Genomic DNA, 23,964 nt, shown 5'->3' on the forward strand with positions numbered 1-23,964 from the left:
ATAGAGGAAAGATTGCAGATGTGCAATTGGGCATCTATATCTTTCCATCTCAAATGGAGTTGAAGCTCGCCTGGGCTCGAAAAATAGGCTCACAAACATCTCGCAAAATTTGACACGTTTTCTTTTATATCTTTTTACCTGTAAATATTTTGTTAAAACATGTAGTACAAAAGATGTGTAAAATGATAAGACCTTTCATTTGATCTCAAGAAAAAAGGGCTGATCCCTCAAATTAGGGGCACAAAGGGGCCAAAAGTCTTTTACGTATAACTCTTGAACAATCAATATATCATAATAAATTACTGAAGCAAAAATGTTCATCTTATCGATTTGCAACTATATGTTTTAATATTTTGACCATATAATACGTAATAAGGGGCCAAAAGGGGCCAGAATGCTAAATCTTTGACGCTTTATATCTCAAAAAGGGGGAATATTTTGAAAAGCAATATTGAACAAAAGATGTTCAGAATAATGTTCTAAACGATATGCAACCTTTCAATTTTTGCAAAACGGCCCCATTAAGGACTTGAAGGGCTGGCCCCTATATATTTCAATTCATCATATCTCGAAAACGAAAATAGATTTCTGAATAGTTGTTGAACAAAAAGTCTTCAAAATCACAAGATCTTTCATTTGATTTCAAGAAAAAAGGGCTGATCCCTTAAATTAGGGGCTCAGAGGGGCCAAAAGTCTTTCATGTATAACTCTTGAACGATCAATATTTTGTAATAAATTACTGAAGCAAAAATGTTCATCTTATCAATTTGCAACTATATGTTTTAAAATTTTGATCATATGTTACGTAATAAGGGGCCAAAAGGGGCCAGAATGCTAAATCTTTGACGTTTTATATCTCAAAAAGGGGGAATATTTTGAAAAGCAATATTGAACAAAAGATGTTCAGAATAATGTTCTAAACGATATGCAACCTTTCAATTTTTGCAAAACGGCCCCATTAAGGACTTGAAGGGCTGGCCCCTAAATATTTCAATTCATCATATCTCGAAAACGAAAATAGATTTCTGAATAGTTGTTGAACAAAAAGTCTTCAAAATCACAAGATCTTTCATTTGATTTCAAGAAAAAAGGGCTGATCCCTTAAATTAGGGGCTCAGAGGGGCCAAAAGTCTTTCATGTATAACTCTTGAACGATCAATATTTTGTAATAAATTACTGAAGCAGAAATGTTCGTCTTATCGACTTGCAACTATATGTTTTATATTTTGATCATATGTTACGTAATAAGGGACCAAAAGGGACCAGAATGCTAAATCTTTGACGCTTTATATCTCAAAAAGGGGGAATATTTTGAAAAACCAAATATTGAACAAAGAATGTTCAGAATAATGTTCTAAACGATATGCAACCTTTCAATTTTTGCAAAACGGCCCCATTAAGGATTTGAAGGGCTAGCCCCTATATATTTCAATTCATCATATCTCGAAAACGAAAATAGATTTCTGAATAGTTGTTGAACAAAAAGTCTTCAAAATCACAAGATCTTTCATTTGATTTCAAGAAAAAAGGGCTGATCCCTTAAATTAGGGGCTCAGAGGGGCCAAAAGTCTTTCATGTATAACTCTTGAACGATCAATATTTTGTAATAAATTACTGAAGCAAAAATGTTCATCTTATCAATTTGCAACTATATGTTTTAAAATTCTGATCATATGTTACGTAATAAGGGGCCAAAAGGGGCCAGAATGCTAAATCTTTGACGCTTTATATCTCAAAAAGGGGGAATATTTTGAAAAGCAATATTGAACAAAGAATGTTCAGAATAATGTTCTAAACGATATGCAACCTTTCAATTTTTGCAAAACGGCCCCATTAAGGATTTGAAGGGCTGGCCCCTATATATTTCAATTCATCATATCTCGAAAACGAAAATAGATTTCTGAATAGTTGTTGAACAAAAAGTCTTCAAAATCACAAGATCTTTCATTTGATATCAAGAAAAAAGGGCTGATCCCTTAAATTAGGGGCTCAGAGGGGCCAAAAGTCTTTCATGTATAACTCTTGAACGATCAATATTTTGTAATAAATTACTGAAGCAAAAATGTTCATCTTATCAATTTGCAACTATATGTTTTAAAATTTTGATCATATGTTACGTAATAAGGGGCCAAAAGGGGCCAGAATGCTAAATCTTTGACGCTTTATATCTCAAAAAGGGGGAATATTTTGAAAAGCAATATTGAACAAAAGATGTTCAGAATAATGTTCTAAACGATATGCAACCTTTCAATTTTTGCAAAACGGCCCCATTAAGGACTTGAAGGGCTGGCCCCTAAATATTTCAATTCATCATATCTCGAAAACGAAAATAGATTTCTGAATAGTTGTTGAACAAAAAGTCTTCAAAATCACAAGATCTTTCATTTGATATCAAGAAAAAAGGGCTGATCCCTTAAGTTAGGGGCTCAGAGGGGCCAAAAGTCTTTCATGTATAACTCTTGAACGATCAATATTTTGTAATAAATTACTGAAGCAGAAATGTTCGTCTTATCGACTTGCAACTATATGTTTTATATTTTGATCATATGTTACGTAATAAGGGGCCAAAAGGGGCCAGAATGCTAAATCTTTGACGTTTTATATCTCAAAAAGGGGGAATATTTTGAAAAGCAATATTGAACAAAAGATGTTCAGAATAATGTTCTAAACGATATGCAACCTTTCAATTTTTGCAAAACGGCCCCATTAAGGACTTGAAGGGCTGGCCCCTAAATATTTCAATTCATCATATCTCGAAAACGAAAATAGATTTCTGAATAGTTGTTGAACAAAAAGTCTTCAAAATCACAAGATCTTTCATTTGATATCAAGAAAAAAGGGCTGATCCCTTAAGTTAGGGGCTCAGAGGGGCCAAAAGTCTTTCATGTATAACTCTTGAACGATCAATATTTTGTAATAAATTACTGAAGCAGAAATGTTCGTCTTATCGACTTGCAACTATATGTTTTATATTTTGATCATATGTTACGTAATAAGGGGCCATATTGCTAAATCTTTGACGCTTTATATCTCAAAAAGGGGAAATATTTTGAAAAGCAATATTGAACAAAAGATGTTCAGAATAATGTTCTAAACAATATGCAACCTTTCAATTTTGCAAAAAGGCCCCATTAAGGACTTGAAGGGCTGGCCCCTAAATATTTCAAAAACGAAAATAGATTTCTGAATAGTTGTTGAACAAAAAGAAAAAGGGGCTGTTCCCTCAAATTAGGGACTAAGAGGGGCCAATAGTCTTTCATGTATAACTGTTGAGCCATCAATATTTTGTTACAACTTACTGAAGCAAAAATGGTCATCTCAACGATTTGCAACTATATGTTTTAAAATTGTGATCATATGTTACGTAATAAGGAGTTACAAAAGGCCAGAATGCTAAATCTTTGATGCTTTATATCTCGAAAAAAGAGAATATTTTGATAAGCAATACTGAACAAAAGATGGTCAGAATAATGTTCTAAACAATATGCACCCTTTCAATTTTTGTCAAACGGCCCCATTAAGGACCAGGAGGGGTGGTCCCTAAATATTTCCATTCAGCATATCTCCACAACGAAAAGAAATCTCAATAGTTGTTGAACAAAAAGTCTTCAAAATCACAAGACCTTTCGATTGATATCAAGAAAAAGGGGCTGAACCCTCAAACTAGGGGCTCAGAAGGGCCAAAAGCATGTCATTTATAGCTCTTTGATTAGGTTATATAAATCAAAAGAATGAAATCTAAATAGGGAAGTCTATATATTATTATCTTTTAACAAAGATTATAGTCAAAGTCATATCTCATCTCATCGAAAAATCGGACGGAAGACCTACTCGTTGCTCGCAACGAGATCTCATCTAGTTATTATTATTATTTTTCTTCCAACCGATTTTGTGCACGCGATTTCTCAGAAACGGCTTGGCCGATTTACATCAAACTTTCAGATGTGAAAGATAATCAACTGATCTTGATAGGTTTTTTTGGTTTTTGATGACGTCACTTCCGGTCGTGAGATATGGACGATTTTCTGATTTTCAGAGGGTCAGCTTGTCCTGGGGTGTTCTCCTAAACGAATAGAGATAAAGGGATAAGATTTTCTGTGAAGATAGAGGAAAGATTGTAGATGTGCCATTTTGCATCTATATGTTTCCAGCTCAAAAGGCACTGAAGCTCGCCTGGGCTCGAAAAATAGGCTCACAAGCATCTCGCAAAATTTGACATGTTTTCTTTTATATCTTTTTACCTGTAAATATTTTGTTAAAACATATATTACAAAAGATGCACAAAATGACAAGACGTATCATTTGATATCAAGAAAAAGGGGCTGATCACTCAAATTAGGGGCTCAGAGGGGCCAAAACTCTTTCATATATAACTTTTGAACGATCAAAATTTTGTTATAAATTACTGAAGCAAAAATGTTCATCTTAACAATTTGCAACTATATGTTTTAAAATTTTTATCATATATTACGTAATAAGGGGCCAGAAGGGGCCAGAATGCTAAATCTTTGACGCTTTCTATCTCGAAAAGAGAGAATATTTTGATAAGCAATACTGAACAAAAGATGGTCAGATTATTAATTTAAACTATATGCAACCTTTCAATTTTTGCAAAACTGCCCCATTAAGGACTTGAAGGGCTGGCCCCTAAATATTTCAATTCAGCATATCTCAAAAAACGAAAATAAATTTCTGAATAGTTGTTGAACAAAAAATCTTCAAAATGACAAGACCTTTCATTTGATATCAAGAAAAAAGGGCTGGTCCCTCAAATTAGGGGCTCAGAGGGGCCAAAACTCTTTCAAGTATAACTCTTGAACGATCAATATTTTGTTATTAATTACTGAAGCAAAAATGTTTATCTTAACAATTTGCAACTATATGGTTTAAAATTTTGATCATATCTTACGTAATAAGGGACCAAAAGGGGCCAGAATGCTAAATCTTCGATGCTTTATATCTCAAAAAGGGGGAATATTTTGATAAGCAATAGTGAGCAAAAGATGTTAAGAATAATGTTTCTAAACAAAATGCAACCTTTCAAATTTTGCAAAACAGCCCCATTAAGGACTTGAAGGGCTGGCCCCTAAATATTTCAATTCAGCATATCTCGAAAACGAAAATAGATTTTTGAATAGTTGTTGAACAAAAAATCTTCAAAATCAAAAGACCTTTCAATTGATATCAAGAAAAAAGGGCTGATCCCTTAAATTAGGGGCTCAGGGGGGCCAAAAGCCTTTCATGTATAACTTTTGAACGATCAATATTTTGTTATAAATTACTGAAGCAAAAATGTTCATCTTATCGATTTGCAACTATGTGTTTTAAAATTTTGATCATATGTTACGTAATAAGGGGCCAAAAGGGGCCAGAATACTAAATGTTTAATGCTTTATATCTCAAAAAGGGGGAATATTTTGAAAAGCAATATTGAACAAAAGATGTTCAGAATAATGTTCTAAACAATATGCAACCTTTCAATTTTTGCAAAACGGCCCCATTAAGGACTTGGAGGGCTGGCCCCTAAATATTTTAATTCACCATATCTCGAAAACGAAAATAGATTTCTGAATAGTTGTTGAACAAAAAGTCTTCAAAATCAAAAGACCTTTCATTTGGTATCAAGAAAAAGGGGCTGACCCCTCAAATAAGGGGCTCAGGGGGGCCAAAACTCTTTCATCTTTATCTCTTAAACGATCAATAATTTGTAATACATTCCTGAAGCAAAGATGCTTATCCTAACAATTTACAACAATATATGATACGATACTGATCATACGTTACGTAATAAGGGGTCACAAGGGGCCAGAATGTTAAATCTTTGACGCTTTATATCTCGTAAAGGGGGAATATTTTGATAAGCAATACTGAACAAAAGATAGTCAGAATAATGTTCTAAACAATATGTACCCTTTCAATTTTTATCAAATGTCCCCATTAAGGACATTGAAGAATGGCCCCTAAATATTTCCATTCAGCATATCTCCACAACGAAAGGAAATCTCTGAATAATTGTTGAACAAAACGTTTTCAAAATCACAAGACCTTTCAGTTGATATCAAGAAAAAGAGGCTGACCCCTCAAACTAGGGGCTCAGAGGGGCCAAAAACATGTCATCTATAGCTCTTTGATAATGTTATATAAATCAAAAGAATGAAATCTAATTAGGGAAGTCTATATCTTATTATCTTTAAACAAAATCATAGTCAAAATCATATTTCATCGAAAAATGGGACGGAAGACCTACTCGTTGCTCGCAACGAGATCTCATCTAGTTATTATTATTATTATTATATCTAAAAAAAAAATAAGTTATATCTGATGGTTAATTTGTTGGCCCCCCAGCCTCCTTAAAAAAAAAAAGATAAAGTTTCATCTTATTGAAATTTGTTTTTTAACAAGAATATGAGCTATAATGTAGCAATAGGAATCGATAATATTACTGCTGGTTTGGATCATTGAGCAAACCAGAGATGAGCTAGTTCAGGAGCCTAGTTGCTATTCTGGATCTGTGTAGACCACACTGTAAGATAGAACCATTGTTATCCCTAGATAGATCACAGTCTAGTATATGCTTGTATCATTCAAGATTGTAGCATTTTGTAGCCACTAAAAGTCTAAAACCTTGCTTAGGCCAATAGAAAAATAATTGTTTGATGTACTCTGACCAACCCTATAAAATGCCCCTAACAAATCTTTTTTTTTTAGTACTTTAAAATTTAGATTTTTTTTTTTATCTGGGTATCAAGGGAATTACAGATTGTTTCATTTTTAAAGTAAAGGCTTACCATTTCTTTTTGTTTTACTACTGAAAGTTGATATCAAATCTGTTAAACTGTCCAGTGTAACATAAAAACACCAATAAATTTCTGAGTTTGTGACTTTATTGGCAATTATCACTTTGTTAGAGAGAGCACCCCCACCACCAAAAAAATACAGCCAACCTTGAGAAATGTGGGTCAAAGTACATCACACGAAAACTATTTTTAATGATAGCCATGCATGGAAGCTAGTGACTGTTACAGGCTTTTTGTAATTGTACCACAATCAAACCCATCTAATCACCTTTTAACCTGTTAATTACATTATATTTACATCCACTAAGTATGATCTCCTTTAAACATGCATCTTCAAAAACCCATGATCAATTATCAATTTTGATGCTGCTAAGTAAGTCACCTCTACAGAGCTCTTCCTTCAGTAAAACGTAGTGATGTACATATCGCTATAGTGCTGTACATCTTGTAAATACAATAATAAAATATGTTATTAGCATGGGAAAAGCATTGCAACTATTGCAGGAAAAAAAATCACATAACCCTTGTACATGTAAGTGCATGGCCTAAAGAACCGGAGTTGTGCCCCCCCCCCCCCCCAAATATTATAGAATACAACAGCTGTATAGGAAATATAATTACTATTGCTTGTGCCACCTCAAATGACCTCAATAATAACGCGATGACCTGTTTTTTTTTTTAATTTGGCTTGTGAAGAATTTTTGTCGTGCTTCCCACAAACTGAAAATGTTTGAATATTTGGGTTGAACCCCCCCACCTCCCCACTGAAATTGCTTCCTACAAGCCTGAAGCAGGTTATCTAATTTTTCTGCAACATTCATTCCCATACGAACAACCAAAGAAAGCTCTTTTAAGGCATTTACTTACAAATACTTAAAAATAAGTTTTTCCTCAATTAAGATGTTTTATTTATTTATTTATTTAAACTGTGTTATTTACAAAGAAAATTCAGTACAACTGCTCAAATAAAGTATTTGCATGGATGCCTTTATATATACATTTATATAAAAAGGGTTGATCCTTAACATGTACACAGAGCCGGAACACATTTTTCACTTCACTGATTTATTCGATGATGGTTAAATATACTTCAAACAATTGTGTACTGAATAATGTAACTAAGAAATTATACATTTACACACTTGAAACAAAGTCTTGGCACACTTTCTTCTTCACTATGCATGTACATATAAACTGCAAAATTAGAACCTATGCAGAAGCTAGAAAAGATTTTTCATACAAGTTATATTTACAATGTACATTAAAATGTTTGTGGTGGTGAAAAAATACATACAAATGGAACCATACATTAAACAAAAACACATATACATATTAAGACTATTTTCAGTCAATTCACAAAACATATTCATATAACATGTAAATTTCAATTGATAAGGCAAAATCACCTATCATTTAAAAGATATTTGTACATTTGGAATTTTCAAAGATTATAGAATTCCGACAGAACACTTTCACTCTGGGTGGGGGGTCCATAATCCATTAATCATTCATTATATGCACTGCAGCTATAAATAAAAATCCGGATGCTTCACCATCATTCAATATGACATAAGGGATCACCTTGTGGATGTGGTCAATGTAGCGGCCACACTGGTCAAGAGTCAGGGATTCCCAAAACGCCTTTATCCCTCCAACAAGCTGATCCTTGGTCCTTGTCTTGGTCTGCAGGTAATACTTCATTGATGCCCAGACATTCTCTATCAGGTTGAGATCTGGTGATGAGGCAGGCGTTTCCATCACGTTGTCTAATACCCCATTGTCTTCCATCCATTTCTTTGGTGATTTTGAGTTATGCTTGCTGTTGTTGTCCTGTTGATATAAAACAAATGAAAGGAAAATCAGAAAAAAATAAATATGAACAGTTTTTAATTTTTTTGTTTTTAAAAATCAATTCTACAATATAATAGTATTTGAGGGAAATGTATACATGTACATGGCTACTTGTACATATTCATATATAACTTCTCAAAAATAAATATACTTTTATTAAGAGTTGTTAATAATTTTCATTATACACTGAATTACAGCATAATGATTTCTTGCAACCAAACACTGATTAACAAAATAAATATTTAAATGAAAAGTAGATAACTTACTTGGTACTACCGATAGCCATCAGGAACCTTGTCTTCAACAAATGGAATAAAGTTTTGAGCCAGTATTCCTTAATAAATGACAGAATCCATCACCCCATTGAAGACACAAATGCTTGTCTGGCCTTGATAAGATGTTCCAGCCCATACATGAACCTGAAACACAACATACATTAAAACATTATTTAACACCTTTTTCCCACATGCAGAAAATGGGAAAAGACTTGGATGTTCAATACGAAGTTTACATTTTTATAAACTTGATTTGGATTGCAAAGGATTTACATAATATATCCTTGACAGAAAAAAAGTTAAAACAATCATAAGATACACTTAGTGTTCATTACCTAAGGATTGATAACAACTACATGTACATGTATTACATATACAGTCATATTCTCTTACCTAATATAGGCATGTTTCAGCTTACACTTCCTTGCACACTTTCTCTGCAGTCTAGAGCAGTCCTGATGGAAGAAAAGTCTTCCATGAGCTGACATCTCAACTGTGCTTTCATCCACAAAGATGACATCTCGAAATTCCTCTCTCTGGTTGAGGGCATTAAGGCACCACTTAAGTTGAACCTACGATAAAAAATATTTGGTTTACATATATCATTCCTATAATAAATTGCTAGATTTTTATTTCATTAATAGGATCTGATGAGCATGAATGATAAATTAACCCCCTCTCATTACTTACGTTCCCCTTTCAACAATCACCCCCTCTTTCATAACTAGGATCTGATGAGCATGTGTAATGGTGGAAAGTCTGTGAGCCACAATGATGGTTGTTCTGTTCTCACAAACTCTCTCCAGGGGTGTTTGTAAATTACGTTCTGTCTTAAGTGTCCACAACAGATGTAGCCTACAAAATAAGAATGGAGATCTGTGAATAAACACACAGAATGATATGCAGGTGCAGATCCAGGAATATTTTCCAGGGGGGTCCACCCTAGTCAAAAAAAAAAAAAAAAAACTTAAATTCCATTCCCAATTGATTAAACCCAGAAAAGAACTGCGAACGATAGTATTGTTCTCCCGCCTACCTCCAAGTCAATTTTCAAAAGTTAAGATATTCAAGTGATTTTTAATATTTATATTGATATTTATATGGATCGATTTTCATAAAACATTACTACTTCTTTGGGAAAACAATGAGAGATAACTCTAAAATTTTGGTAAAACTAGTACTCGTGTTTTTCACTATAGAAATCAACGGAAAACGGAATATATTTTTAAAACAAAAATTCCTTTTTACGGGTAATATGGACTGTCATTTCACAAATTCATACCAAAGCTTTTTGTGTTTCGGGGGGGGGGGGGGGGACATATGTTTATATACAAAAAATGACAAAAATGCTTATTTTTTTCAGCAATTTCCAAGTGCTTTACAACTGAAACATTATATTTTACTAATATATATGCTTAACTTTATATGCATACAACATAAGAAAAGATTTAAGAAACATTTATTCATATCCAAGACTATTTCAGAATACGGTGATGCTTTATAGCCCGATTTCAGTGGAAAATATTGTCTACCCCCCTTATTTCAAGAGCTGGAATTAGGGATATTTTACTATTTAGCACTGGAATTAAAATAATTAATCAATTACCATTGAACTGTTCTTTGTATTAAACAAAGATTTTATGGCCAAATTGTCATCAATATTGAATTAAATGGTTGTAAAATGTAGGCGGGAATCGGGAGTTAACGTGCGTAGTTCTTTGTTGACAATCCAAAAAGAAAACAAACTTTAATTCCATTTCCAAAACATGAAAAACACCATTTTGTGGTGGTGATGGTGGGGTCCACATTTTCTTGGGGGGGGGGGGTCCAAAGTCATTTTTTATTTGCTTCAGTATATACTTTTAATAACTCTGCAAATTCCAGGGGGGGGGGGGGGGGTTTCACCCCCCCCCCTCTAGATCCACCCACGCATGATATCATTTACCACTATCTATTCTTCACCACCAGTAACCATGGCATTGTGTAAAAACAAAATTGACTTTTATCAGGTTCACATTATATATATTACCTCATCCAGCAGGAAAATCTGGGGGTTCTTTAGTATAGCCCTGGCTATGCCACCCTCTGTTTCTCTCCCCCACTTAGCTTAAGTCCTCTCTCACCAACCACTGTGTTATAATAATAACCTGCAGAACAGTTATAAAAACTAGAAATATGTCCATAGGACATGAATGCCCCGCCGAGGGTATATTAGCAATGCAACATTTTAACACAAATTGAGAAAATTGAGGTCAAGGTCAAAGGAAAGGTCAAGGTCAAAAAATATTGATGCAGTTGAATAGCTTATATTAGTATGTATCAGCATATGAAGTTTGACACAAATAAAGAAAAGTGAGGTCAAGATCAAATGAAAGGTCAAGGTCAAAAAAAAAATTGTTTATGCAGTTGAAAGGTTACATCAGTATGTATTAGCATATGAAGTTTGATAAAAATATTATGAATGGTTTTAAAACTAAGCTAAACACTAATTAAAGAAAAGTGAGGTCAAGGTCAAAGGAAAGGTCAAAGCAAAAAAATATTAATGCAGTTGAATAGCTCTCATCAGTATGTATCAGCATATAAAGTTTGACACTAATTTAAGAAAAGTGAGGTCAAGGTCAAAGGAAAGGTCAAGGTCAAAAAATGTTGATGCAGTTGAATAGCTCTCATCAGTATGTATCAGCATATGAAGTTTGTTAAAAATATCTTGAATGGTTTCATTAAAACTGAGCTAAACACTAATTTAAGAAAAGTGAGGTCAAGGTCAAAAGAAAGGTCAAGGTCAAAAAATGTTGATGCAGTTGAATAGCTCTCATCAGTATGTATCAACATATGAAGTTTGATTACACTATCTTGAATGGTATCTTTAAAACTGAGCTAAAAACTAATTTGAGAAAAGTGAGGTCAAGGTCAAAAGAAAGGTCAAGGTCAAAAAATGTTGATGCAGTTGAATAGCTCTCCTCAGTTTGTATCAGCATATGAAGTTTGATAACACTATCTTGAATGGTATCTTTAAAACTGAGCTAAACACTAATTTAAGAAAAGTGAGGTCAAGGTCAAAGGAAAAGTCAAGGTCAAAAAATGTTGATGCAGTTGCATAGCTCTCATCAATATCTATCATCATATGAAGTTTGATAAAAATATCTTGGATAGTTTCTTTGAAACTGAGCTTTGAACAGAGCTAAATGCAATGTGTGATGAAAGGACAGAAGGACGGAAGACGGACATGACAAACATTATATGCCCCGGCCATATTCATGGCGGGGCATAATAATGCAAGTAGCCTCAAAAATTAACTTTAGATCTTATAAAACATTGAAAGGAAATTGACCAAGAGAGTACCATGCATTCTGGGTAATTATGGGAGGGTGCTGAAATAGGTGTCAAGATTAACTCTTGTTCACCAAAATGTATCTTATAATAGCCAATAATAATCAATTTAGTAAATATTCATTTGTTATGTATTTAAAATACAGTACTGTAACAGTAAAACGGAATTTGAGAGCAATTCACACTCTTTACTCAAAGACACTGTATAGTGAATGAATTATTAAGAGACATACTGAATCATACTGAATCAAAGGGAGAAAAGATATACATGTACATATGTATTTAACACAAGAGATACATGTATAGGTTAAGTGATAAGGGACAGACATATTGGCAGACAGGTGATTAACAGACATGAAGAAAATTTATCACTGCAGAGAACTTGCCAAGTGGGACCCTTATTATCTTAAGAGAATCATAACCCTACAATGCATTTAGTATACTTATAAAATGCTTAATACATATGTACATTGTCATGTTATTATTTTCTACAAACTTGATGTGAGGTTTAATTTCTACAAACTTAATATGAGGTTTAATTTCTACAAACTTAATGTGAGGTTTAATTTCTACAAACTTAATGTGAGGTATGACATCCTTACCATCAGAAAAAGATAAAACTCTCTCATAAATATCTGCATTATCAGCTGCGTCTTCCACCTGTTTGTCATTAGCATCAACATTACCATATCGTATATGATAGTGGATATTGGCATTAAACAAGACAGTATCCTGGGGCACAACACCAATTTGCTGTCGGAGAGATTCTTGCTTGACCTTCAAAATTAAAAATGCATTTAATGTACAATTGTGCAATGAGTACATGTGTTATCCTATGAACATGTATCAGCAATGACATGCCTCTTAAAATAACAGTTTAACTTTATCTCAAATACCAGGGATATGTGTAAGGCTGTCATGGTTCCCTGAAATAACCAAAAACCGTGGTCCAAGTTATTCGGTTCAGTTTCGGTTCCATATTTCCGGATTTTGGTTTGGGTCTGGTTTATATATTAACATATGTTTTATACAAAAAATGGCGCAGAAATCAAAAGAATGATGATGATAACAGTGATAAATAAACATCACAACTGAATTATACATCAATCCATGACAATACACTTGTCACGAGAGGATTAGATAATTATCAAAACAAGCAAGAATGGTCAGGTTGTAGATAATAGCCAGCCCAGTAGTATGGGCAAGCCCTTTTACTATTTATTCGTAAAATAAATTTTCACTCAAAATTACAGAGATATCTCTTATTTTAGAGAGATATCACTTTAAAAACAGAGATATCTCTCAACTTAAAGAGATATCTCTCAACTTAAAGAGATATCTCTCTAAGAAAGAGATATCTCTTTCACTTAGAGATATATCTCTTACACTAAGAGAGATATCTCTTTCAATTGGAGAGATATCTCTTCCACTTAAAGAGATATCTTTTCCTTTGAGAGATATCTCTTTCGTTAAGAGAGATATCTCTTAGCGTTAAAGAGATATCTCTTTCACTTAGAGAGATATCTCTTTCACCTAGAAAGATATCTCTTTTACTTTGAGAGATATCTTTCCATGTTAAAGAGATATCTCTCAATGTAAAAGAGATATCTCTCTAAGTTTATCTTAAGAGATATCTCTCAAAGTGAAAGAGATATCTTTCAAAAGTGTCCAAAAGAGATATCTCTCAAGCAAAAAGAGATATCTCTTTACTGTAAAGAGATATCTCTCTACATTATTTTTATTTAAAAAGGCATTTTTAATGACTTCTCCCTTTACCGGAAGTAAGCTTTATATTCACGGAAATGCATTTAATCAAAACGAAAGTAGAGACGAGAAAGAACATGTGGTGTTTTATGGTATTTGTGAGCAAATTACTGACTTGCAGGTGTAACAATCACCCCAAGATACGACACAAAAAGGGAGCTGTCCTTCTTCAAGTGCTTGATCAACCGATTTAATGAAAAGAAGTTCAGAGTAAGAAACTTAGCCGATCATGAAACATCGTAAACGTATCACAGGGGCTTGTTTCGAAATGTAAACAATATAAATTAAAAATATATATATTTTAAAACCCATCGTGATGAATGATACAGTTTAGTAGATCTACAAATATTTCTATCTCTTATTAATGTAATCTGAATATACAAGCAAGGAATATACTTATAAAAACCATGTTAGATAATTGTTCCTCATTCTATCTCAAATCACCCATACAGAAACTTGAATATATACTTAGCCCAACAATTGAAGTTATACCGGCTGTTTTCACTTTTATAAAACAATCATTAGAATTAAGAAATAAAAGGTCCACATCGGTGTAACATATAAGGAGTGAATTACTTAAATTGCGCCTATTGTATAAATACATTCATTGTTCTTTGTTTTTTTTATTTTTCTTATTATGAATTGTATTGCTTGACCCATATGGGTGTATTATGCAATAAAGAATAATTTAGTTATAGTTACACTATAGATATTAATTGGTTAGCTGTAAATACACTCACAGTTTTTCATTCACGAGGGGCGGAGCCCCGAGTGAATAAAAACTGTGAGTGTATTTACAGCTAACCAATTAATATCTATTGTGTAAGTTACTTGTACCAGAGGACCAATGAGAGAAAAGCGAGTTGATAATTAGCACCGCCTACTACGAGGTGTCAGGCCACGATCCGGAGTCTGTATAAATAGCTGTCTCCATCTGCAAGGATCATACTTTACTGCTGCACTGCTACTACAAGTTGTTGATAAAAAAATCGGTATTGGTACGTGTGAAGATATTGTACCTTTGAAATGTTGAAGACGCAGAAAACATGATTTTTGTCAGGTACAGGTATAGGGGTAGCGATTGTAGGCTTTTATATTCAAGCCGTCAACTCTGAAAGAAAAGTTATCTTTCTAGATCGTTTTTTTTTTAAAAAGGGGGGGTGGATATGGGAAACATCGGCATTGAACTTTTTCTTTATGGCAATCGGCGTACAGAAAAAAATGAAATGATTTGTGACATTTTAATGAAAGTTTGAAATGGTATTGGAAGTAAAAAAGAATGCGGGGACTTCTGATGTGAAATTGCTATATGTATTTGGAGACGGGAAAGAAAATGACGAGAATTCGAGATAGGACGTATCATTTACTGATTAAGGATACGCGGAGAAAACATACAGAACCATTTATGAAGCGGACACCGACAAGCTAAATAATGTTAGTATTTTTGAAATTTAAAATGTTGACATAATTCATTCATCAGCCATTGCCTTGGTCTTGAAATTGACATCATTCATTCATTAGTCAAGGTCTTGACACAGTATATGGCTTGATGCCAAAAGGTGGGCGTGACTTAAAAAAAACTGTGATTCTTCTGGCAAATACACCACAGCAACATGAAAGCAAAATCTAAATTTACCGCCAGTCCTATGGTACAATTAACATTGTTTACATCCCGGAAGCACCCCCTGTGATCGTTACCTGCATACGAGTTGGATACCATATGTGATTAATATACTGTCATACTATGGGTTAAAAAAAGTATTACAGAAACAAGTGCCTGTGGAAAGCGAGTAGACCATTTGATTCTGAAAGGGGGAAGTGACTTGCAGATTTTGGAAATAAATAATCTGAACCTCAAAATGTTGAAAACAAATAATTTGTCCTTCTCCCCCCCCCCCCCCTTGTGTGTGTGTAAGGGGGGGGGGGGGTAAAATGTTATCAGTGAAGAAAATATATATATAATTTTCTATATTTATCATCTTGAAAATAGTTTGTCCTTCACTGGTATGGAAAGAAATAAGCTGACTTGAAAAATAGCCCTCTATCCCCCCTTCTTAGAATGAAATGATTGTTCCCTTAATTTTGAAACATATTTAGCTTTCCTGTGCTGAAGGCTCAATTGAGCTTTGAATTCTGATCTAATTTTGTGGATCAAATGAAAGATATTCAAATTAAAGGTCCCGCTCTCTTTCAATAGGAGATAATAGATAATTAGTGAAAATTTTATGACATATTTGATAAATATAAATCTTTCTCAAGAACCACTGGGCCAGGTGAGTTGAAACTTATGTGCAAGCTTTATTATATGGTGTAGATTCACGATCATTCATAGCTTAATTGACCCTCTAGGGTAGTATGGGGCAACAATGGGTCATCAAGTTTTACATTAGAATATGTAGGAATTTTCTATAGAATCTTCTCAATCAAGCTAAGGCATAATTGTTCGTACAGTAAAATCTCATTATCTCAAACTCGATTGGACCAAGAAAAAACTTTGAGATATCTGAGGATTGAAGATATCAAGGGTATATTACTTAAACAATAAGCAATTGGGACTTTGACATATCCATGGTATTCGAGATATCAGTGTTCTTGATACTGAAGTTCAACTGTATTTACATGGAAACATTAGGTTGTGTATTGTACGTTCAATCAAATTTGTTCAAATTATGACATGTGGGGTATGGTGGGGCCATTATGAGCAATTAAAGTTTTACAAAGGAATATATATGGAAACAAATCTTTAAAAATCTCTTCTCAAGAACAATAAAAAGATAAGTAATATTGCTAAGGAAGCTGGGATCCTCATGTCTCCAGGGGCTAGGGTTGAGCCAGCTAGAACAGGCAAAACAATCAAGTTTTACTTCGGAAGATGGGGGGGGGGGGATCTGCTTATAAAGAACAACATGGCCATAGTGACTAAGGTGATCATTGTGGCCATGGGCCTTTTGATTTCATGTTTTTCTAGTGCAGTTGCAGACCACTGTATTTAATTTGAAAAGATCAGTTACATGTAATGATTAATGAAGCATCCCCTACAAATTTTTTCTGTCATTGTTTCAGATATGAAGTGCAACAAGGGTATGTCCAACACACTTTCTGTGACACTTGTCTTTGAATGCAAAGGATGTCCAAGATTCATTTTTACATGTGTATGTATTTTTTTATTATAACTTAGAAATATGCTGTTAACATCATTGAAACATGAAATAGATCAATTAAAAAAAAACATTATGTTCTCTTAAAGTCTTGAAAGATTTTTCCTTGTGTATGTGTAGGTCACAAGCACAGTCTGCAGAGACAAGCACTTCTATCATTGAGGGAAAGTCTGCATTGTCAAGTTCTTTGCATAGACAGAAAAGAGATAAGCAATGGGGTGTATGGACCAGACCAGGATTCAAGTCTGAGGGCCCCCTGATTCAGTAGTCATTTGCTCTACCAATTTAACTATCTGGCCACCAGAAATTGAACCCACCTGAATGCCCTATATGGATCTGTGGAACTCTGAAATATCAAAGTTTTATCAATAAGAGAGGTTTTACTCCACCTATGTCAAGTGACCATAATTTAACAATTCACTGTATACACTTCAACAAAACAGCAACCCAAGAAGAAATTATTGTCCTATTATTAATCTTCTGGCTACAGAAAAAAATTACATGTGATGTTAGTATAGTTTTTTATTATGTTTACTGATACTGTGGACCTTATTTAAACTTGTAGGATATCAATCTCCTATGCAGAGATGTCATTTGTTCCTCTCTCAGACATGTATGGGCCAATGGTAGAGAGTGGTAGAATATTTCACATGTATAATATTTTTTCACAATACATTCAATTTAACAGCAGTCAAGTTTATAACTTAAGATTTTTGTTTTTTTTTTTCAATCCTAGCTCCCAATACACAAGTATAAGTTTCATTTTTTATTCATCTATAAGTAACATAAAATTTTTGTCTTTTCTTTCATTTTCTTTTCTTTATGTTGTTCATATTTACCTTATACTTTTTTGAGTGAGGGCTGAATGAAAAGGCTGACTGTGGCCCAAACCCTGATTTCCTATTGAAGAAGCATTGGAAATTTGTGCCTCGTGCATAAATTGAATATACGTGTGATGGCCTTGACCCAAGGTTATTTGATGAAGTTTGAGGTGATTTTATAAAATAAAAATTTATAAAAATCTATAATTCCTGTTTGACTATATCTTGTAATTGAGTACATTTAGAGGCTCATACTTATCGCAAATATTGAGCATGACCTGCGGTTATGACTGATCTTAAATCAAGGTCATTTTTAAGCAAATTCAAGGTAACTGGCAGAAAAAGTGTATTACCTTTGTCAAATGCATAATTTGCAAATGATACTTGACACAAAGATTGCTTATGACTAAATGGTGTTTCATGACCTTATCCAATGTCAAGATTACTGGCAGTAAATGTGTGAAATTTGTTTTCATTTCATTACTCCCTCATGGATAAGTATTGAAACTGGAAACTTCAAAGATTATTTGTAAGCTGAAAGTACATCATAACCTTTACCCATGATATTGTGGCAAGTTCAAGGTCATTGGCAAAAAAAAATTGCTCATGTCAGGTCCATAATGTCTTAATGAAGAAAAACAGTAAATATCTCCCTTTTATTTAAAGATTTATGATGAATAGAAGATGCATCTTTTCTTTCTTAACCAGTATATCACTTTGACAAGTTCACGGTCACATTTAGAAAATTGATATTGGCATTTTCAGAAAAAAAATGTATAGAGGGTATAATGTTGGAGTTTGTTCACAGTTATTGAATTATATAGGCATAGTTCAATTATAGTATACATGCAGGTAGAATCCAATACAATTCAGCCATAACTGGAAGGTATTTTTGAATCCTTAGTGATAGAATTTTTGCAGATTTAGATTTTACTGACTTAACTTGGGAAGACCTCTTAAATAAAAAAAGTCACATAAGTATAAGCATCAGGGCGACTATACTTTGTGATATTACAATTTTTCATAGCATGTATTACCAGTACACAAAACAAGAGGCCCATGGGCCACAACGCTCACCTGAATAACTTTAGCCCTGCTGTTCTTCACCAGACGATCTTTTTGAAAACTTATTGTGACCCCACCCTACACATGGGGGTCATGATTTTAACAATTTAGAATCTACACTACCCCAGCATGCTTCCACGTAAGTTTCAGCTTTACTGGCCAAGAGGTTCTTGAGGAAAAGATTTTTTATAGTTTTTTCCTATATTTCAATGTAAAACTTGGATTCCCTATTTTGGCACCACCCTTCCAAAGGGGGTCATGATTTTAACAATTTAGAATCTACACTACCCAAGCATGCTTCCACATAAGTTTCAGCTTTTCTGGCCAAGAGGTTCTTGAGGAGAAGATTTTTTAAAGATTTTTCCTATATATTTCAATGTAAAACTTGGATTCCCTATTTTGGCACCACCCTTCCAAAGGGGGTCATGATTTTAACAATTTAGAATCTACACTACCCCAGCATGCTTCCACGTAAGTTTCAGCTTTTCTGGCCCAGTGGTTCTTGAGGAGAAGATTTTTTTAAAGATTTTTCCTAAATATTTCAATGTAAAACTTGGATTCCCTATTTTGGCCCCACCCTTCCCCTGGGGGTCATGATTTTAACAATTTAGAATCTACACTACCCCAGCATGCTTCCACATAAGTTTCAGCTTTTCTGGCCAGGTGGTTCTTGAGAAGAAGACTTTTAAAGATTTTTTCCTATATATTTCAATGTAAAACTTGGATCCCCTATTGTGGCCCCGCCCTTCCCCCGGGGGTCATGATTTTAACAATTTAGAATCTACACTACCACAGGATGCTTCCACATAAGTTTCAGCTTTTCTGGCCCAGAGGTTCTTGAGAAGAAGATTTTTTAATGACCCCACCCTATTTTTGTCTTTTCTTGATTATCTCCCCTTGTAAGGGGGTTTGGCCCTTTATTTTAACAATTAAACCTCCCCTTTACTCAAGGATGCTTTGTACCAAATTTGGTTAAAATTGGCCCAGTGGTTCTTGAGAAGAAGTTGAAAATGTGAAAAGTTTACAGACGGACGGATGACGGATAACGGGTGATCAGAAAAGCTCACTTGAGCTTTCAGCTCAGGTGAGCTAAAAACAAGCATTGGTATGTACATGTAATAACCTTTTTCACTTGAATTCAAATAAAGATATTGAAAACACTGATACATTGTTTTATTGAATTGGGAATAAATTGCTTTGTCATTGTTGAAATGTGGATATATGCATATACACGGTACCAGTAAGCAATTAAACTTTTTCAAACAATTTTAGACATTTAAAAACAACTAAATGTGCAGAGAGTGTAGAAGTCTGTGCATCACTTTTCTTGGCCTGGAATTCTTCAAACAGGACAGGATAGGTTTGGTAGGATACCCTCAGATTCTCAACTTTGTTTAGGTAGTTGCTTCTTGTGATTCACCTGTGAAATTATTATTTCAAAAATAAATATAACAAAATGTAGTAATGTAACTGATCATTCAATGTCAAGCTAAGCAAATAAAGGAATGGATAATATAAAATTGAAAACAAGAGGCCCAGGGGCCACATTGCTCACCTGAGCACTATGGCTAGGAAAAAGCAGAAATCAGTTTAGTCTTGAAAGGTTGAAAAGTTTAAATATAAAAGTGGTTTGGGGGGGGGGGGGGTTATGAATTGAACAAATTTGAATCTACATTACCTGAGGATGCTTCCATTTAAATATGACCAATCATGGCTTTGCTGTTCTTGAGTAGAAGATTTTTAAAGATTTTTCCAATGTATTCCTATGTAAAACTTTGATCACCCATTGTGGCCACACCCCGACCCCCAGGGGTCATGTTTGAACAAACTTGATTCTACACTAATCTAAGAATACTTCCATATAAATATGACAAATCATAGTTTTGCTGTTCTTAAGAAATTGTTTTTTTTTAAAGATTTTTACTATGTATTCCTATGTAAAACTTTGATTGCCCATTGTGGCCCCACCCTACCCCCAGGGATCATGATTTGAACAAATTTGAATGTACACTATCTGAGAATGCTTCCATGTAAATATGACCAATCATGGCTTTGCTGTTCTTGAAAAGAAGATTTTTAAAGATTTTTCCTATATATTCCTATGTTAAACTTTGATCACCCATTGTGGCCCCACCCGACCCTCAGGGGTCATGATCTGAACAAACTTTAATCTACACTTCCTGAAGATAATACCATATAAATATGACCAATCATGGCTTTGCTGTTCTTGAGAAGAAGATTTTTAAAGATTTTTCCTACATATTCCTATGTAAAACTTTGATCACCCATTGTGGCCACACCAGACCCCCTGGGGTCATGTTTGAACAAACTTGATTCTACACTAATCTAAGAATACTTCCATATAAATATGACAAATCATGGTTTTGCTGTTCTTAAGAAATTGTTTTTTTTAAAGATTTTTACTATGTATTCCTATGTAAAACTTTGATTGCCCATTGTGGCCCCACCCTACCCCCAGGGATCATGATTTGAACAAATTTGAATGTACACTATCTGAGAATGCTTCCATGTAAATATGACCAATCATGGCTTTGCTGTTCTTGAAAAGAAGATATTTAAAGATTTTTCCTATATGATTTTTAAAGATTTTTCCTATATATTCCTATGTTAATCTTTGATCACCCATTGTGGCCCCACCCGACCCTCAGGGGTCATGATCTGAACAAACTTTAATCTACACTTCCTGAAGATAATACCATATAAATATGACCAATCATGGCTTTGCTGTTCTTGAGAAGAAGATTTTTAAAGACTTTTCCTACATATTCCTATGTAAAACTTTGATCGCCCATTGTGGCCCCACCTGACCCCCAGGGGTCATGATTTGAACAAACTTGAATCTACACTACTTCAGGATGCTTCCATGTAAATATGACCAATCATGGCTTTCTGTTCTTGAGAAGAAGAATTTTTAAGAATTTTCCTATATATTCTTGAGAAGAAGATTTTTAAAGATTTTTCCTATATATTCTTGAGAAGAAGATTTTTAAAGATTTTTCAAATATATTCCTATGTAAAACTTTGATCGCCCATTGTGACCCCACCCGACCCCCGAGGGTCTTGATTTGAATAAACTTGAATGTACACTATCTGAGGATGCTTCCACATAAGTTTCATATTTTCAAGCACAGTGGTTCTTGAGAAGATTTTTTAATGATGCCATTAATTTTTCATGAATTCATAATTATCTCCCCTTGTAAGAAAGTGTGACCCTTCATTTTAATAAATTTGAATCCCCTTTACCCAAGGATACTTTGTGGCAAGTTTGGTTGAAATTGGCCTAGTGGTTCTGGAGAAGAAGTTGAAAATGTGAAAAGTTTACAGACGGACCATGGACAAAATGTGATCAGAAAAGCTCACTTGAGCCTTCGGCTCAGGTGAGCTAAAAATATGAAAGTGAGAGAGGGCCAAACTAAGGGTTTAATTATTAATTCATAATGGAAGTAAACAAGCTTGAAAGACGCACAATTCAATCTTAGAACATGTACCTGGTATTTCTTAAATTTTAAGTTCATTTCAGTGTATGTAGGTGTCAACCTTTCATCAACTACTTCTGTATATAATATTGAAGGGTTTAATTTGTAAGACAGAGTGAATTAAAGTTATACATGTATTTATTTATGTGTATTTAACACATCACCATAAATGTGATGATGCAGAATGGTCTACAAACAAACAAACTTATTTTGTGTGATCTCATAAACTTCATGTGTCTTCCTTCTGTGGCCAAACATGTATAAAATTTGAAAGCTAAGGACATTATAAAGAAAACTAATATTGTTGACTGAGTTATATCCCATTCCCATATAAATGTTCAATGAAATTGATTCATAGTGATTGGACCCTTACAACTATAGTTGTCTTTCTGTAATGGACAATTCCTCTGTGTAACATTTTTTTTTTTAAGTAATGAGGTAAATCAAAGATTGTTGAACAGATGGAATTCATTAAGATATGATTAATATATTTTGTTAATATTTAGTCATGCAATCAGTAAGAATAAATACCTGTTGGCTCTCTATTCCCTTAGGAATACACCAGGTCTAGAGCACAGTCCTAAGTTAGCTTAGAGTACATTGATCAATCTCAGCTTTACACTAGCTGGCATAATTAATTATGACAAAGGAGGAGACACAACTCAGATGTCTCAACCTGCAACACACAAATTATTTGAAGTGACCTGGCTCCAGGGCCATAAAACTTAGACGAGCTCACTTTTGATCTCAGTCTCACTTTTACAAAAGGAATATATAGTGGAAAAGTGAGACTGAGATCAAAAGTTAGCTCATCTAAGTTTTATGGCCCCGGAGCCTGTTTTACACTATATCAGAGATAAAAAAAAATCTCCCAGTCATGGTTACTTTATGGAAGGTATACTCAATGAATTGTGTCATAGTCACTGAAACTGCTTTCTGTCAATACCAAACAGCCAATTTCTGGCATAAAATTATTTACACCTTTTGCATTTAAATAAAATTAAATGAGAAGTGATTTGGAATATTACTGGTATGTACCCTAAATGACTGCACTGAACTGTAAACTTTTCTTAATTTCAGAAATATTTGATTTCAAAAATATAAAAAAAAAAAATTCTGAGGAATTGTCAGAGAATGTACATGTACCATGATAGATTAATTTTGCTGGGAAATGAAAACAAAGACCAAAGGGCAAGGATTTTATTTTACAAACTAGATGTGTGTGGTAACACCACAAATGCCCCCGCAGACAGCCAAAATTTCAAATTGCAAATTGTAAATTGCACATTTGTGGCCAAGATAATGATTAGAAATTGAGAATTTTTAAATCTTTTCCAAGTTCAAGGGGGATAACTGTCAATACCATGACCAAATTCAAACTTGACCTGCATATTCCTATGATGTAT

At 33.9% G+C, this 23,964-nt stretch overlaps 1 long non-coding RNA gene across 1 annotated transcript; it reads right to left on the reverse strand.

Moving 5' to 3' along the window:
• Positions 1-20,217: 20,217 nt before the first annotated feature.
• LOC133185763 (uncharacterized) lies at positions 20,218-23,181 on the reverse strand. Its single transcript, XR_009720939.1, has 2 exons — positions 23,090-23,181; positions 20,218-20,481 (listed from the first exon to the last, which is right to left on the reverse strand). It is a non-coding gene; the product is annotated as an uncharacterized LOC133185763 (long non-coding RNA).
• Positions 23,182-23,964: the final 783 nt, after the last annotated feature.

Source organism: Saccostrea echinata, unplaced genomic scaffold, assembly GCF_033153115.1.
Source record: "Saccostrea echinata isolate AGI-Se365-2 ecotype Australia unplaced genomic scaffold, CSIRO_AGI_Sech_v1 ptg000012l, whole genome shotgun sequence".
Classification (NCBI taxonomy): Eukaryota; Metazoa; Mollusca; class Bivalvia; order Ostreida; family Ostreidae; genus Saccostrea; species Saccostrea echinata.